This window comes from Dipteris shenzhenensis, chromosome 17 (assembly GCF_047967505.1).
Source record: "Dipteris shenzhenensis isolate YYH24624 ecotype China chromosome 17, Dip_SZ_1.0, whole genome shotgun sequence".
NCBI classification, from domain to species: Eukaryota; Viridiplantae; Streptophyta; class Polypodiopsida; order Gleicheniales; family Dipteridaceae; genus Dipteris; species Dipteris shenzhenensis.
The window spans coordinates 27,076,864-27,079,699 of NC_141612.1; positions in this window are offsets into that span (position 1 = coordinate 27,076,864).

Sequence of the window (2,836 nt, forward strand, 5' to 3'; positions counted from 1 at the left end):
GTTCATCAACAATTCCGCCACTAAAGAGGATGTGCAAAAAGAGCCCACTTCCTCAACCACGAGACCCCCTCTAGAGTTTGAACCCATCTACCTCCTCTCAACCACGGCAACCACATGCATTTGTGGTCCAAAGAGATAGCTATGAGGAGGATCCTATGCATCACATAGAGACCCAAATGCCACCCCATAATCCACCAGCCTACACAACCATTGACGAGGCCCAGTCATTGGAACTTCTGTGGCCACCTACATCAACTTATGCTCTTTCCAAGGCAACAACATCTTTCTTAGAGCAAAGGAATCTGGGCAATTTGTATGAGAGCCTAAAATCCTTGGAGGACAGCCCTACAATGACCACATACATTAGAGACTTTCTCCATTCTTACCACTTCAACAATGCACAGGTTGGGAAGTACAGCACCATCACTATACATCAAAGCCCACTCACATTATCCTTAATAGTACAGTCATTCAAATGGCCTTCTCACTCCCAACACAAGGTGCCAAATTCCCTACATGGCTACTGATGCTAAATTTCTTGAAGTACAGCCTGTCCTTGCCAAGGGCACAATGTTCCATAGGGATGGCATATTACTTCGCACCATCCTTAACCCTCTCCTCAAGGAAGCAGCACAATTCCTATCCACAATCTTGGGGGTTAAATGTGGCAAAAATCGATCCCTTCCACTCCGCACATTTTTTTTGTTGAGTAGGAAACTAAAGCAAGACTGGATCCAGCACTTAGTCATCTTCTTACAAAAAAACTAGATGGTTCATTAGGCCAAAAATGTAAAATTCCACACTTATTAGCTATAATCATAAAAAAAGAGCTACAGGAATGAGAAATGACTCTACCCCAGTCACCAAAACCTATTAAGGAGTTGGACATTCCCTTCTCACCAATATGGGAGCTGTCACCAACTTCTCCTACTATCACATTGGCAAATGCAGATACCTCAGAAGAAATGCCTATTCTAGAGGTCAGAATTGAGGAATTGCCCCATGAGATGATACACCTTGGTGCACAACTACAACCAATATATCTCCAACAACAGTAGTAACCAGAGCTTGAGGCAAGATTGGCACTAGACCCTGAGGCTACATCAGCACCAGCACCTCCCATCGACGCCATGCCAGTCCATGAGCCACAAGGGGAGCTAGTGCCATATCAATAGTATGACTATTGTACCCAAGTGACTAAAATACCATTGGAACAATCCCCCACAAGTACTACAGAATCATCAAGATGGCTAGATGGGCACCAATTGTATCAACAGTATCACCAGTCCTCATCATCGTCTGTCATTCTCCATCATTGAGCTAGCAAAATGATCCAAATGTCTAAACTATTCACTAGCTTGGCCAAGGAGGAATATGCAAGAGAATTGGACAGACAGACTGCAACATAAATCGAAGACCAATTCTAGGCAATTGCCAAAGAGGTCAAGGCACTTTGGACGCAAATAGATGAGAAGGAGGTTGAATGAGCATGAACCAAGCTCTCCAATATTAAGAGAAGGTAGCGAGGGATGTAACCTCCAACCTCCACCAAAGCCAAACACAACTGACAGCAATAGTACAAGCAATGGCAATCTTATAGACCTACTATAACTCCTTGACCTTTGCACATGCTCAGCAAATGGAGGCACTGGCACAAGCTCATCGACTCACTCTAACTCACAAAGAATAAGAGATCTAGGATTGTCAAGACAAGCTTGAAGACATGCAAAAGTCTTTGGCAATACACACATTCAGTATTGAAGAGCTTACAAGGGAATGTAGAATCTTAAAGGACCAACTTGCTACCGCTCAAGAGGCCAGCACTTCATAAGCACAAGTCTTGGACCAATGGTCCAATACCACTGAAGACTTTCCTCAACAAGCGAAGGTCACCTTGCAAATGAAAAAGCTTAATGAGGCTTATACATCCATCTACCATAAATATAAAGAAAAAATGGATGAGATGCAATCTCAAAAGATAATCATCTCCAAGCTTGAACTCCAACTGCTAGTGCACAAAAATGAGGCAATGGAAGACACCACTGAAGCCCCACTACAAAGCACAATGGTGGTGTACCAAGAGCTTGTGGCGGCTCTATAAGCAGAAGATCACCTCAACACACGAGTGCTTATCCAATGGAAGCAACTCCAAATCAAGATCATATCTGCTCATCCAACAATCAAATGGGAACATTCCATAGGGACCAAAACTCTATGCATAATTTGCCAAGACTTGTCCGAAGATGAGAAAAATATCTTGTGCCTGTCTACACATGCCGAGTTTATAGCACTCAGGATGGATGTTTTCATCGCATATGTATGCCTCATAGGTAGTCCTCCCCTCAAGGTTATTGCTGGTTTGTTGCCATTGCTACAAAGGCCATCACTATTATTTTCAAGGCATGACATAACCGACATCCCACCCTTGCCAGCTGATGATCCCATCGTACCAGCAAAAAGAAGTGTCAGAAGATGATAGGGCCCATCTCACATCCAACTTCCCATATCTAACCACACTCTTTGCCAACTTCACAACCTCACTTCCCCTTGCTGCTACCACCCTCTTAACATTCCCTGAGCTCCAAACAGTGTAACATCTATTTCGAGTACGTAACATTGGTACCTGTTTTAAGATTCCCTCAAAAATTCATTAAAATTATAACTTTTTAAGAAAAAAGCTATATTTTGGATAGTCAAAAACTAAAAACTTACAGAATTCATACATTTTTCAAACATCATGCTTATAAATTAAAAAGGGCCTCCACTATATCGCAAAATATCTTTTGATTTTCTATATTCTCAAAGTCTTAAAGATTTTATCTTCCCATGCCCTTTG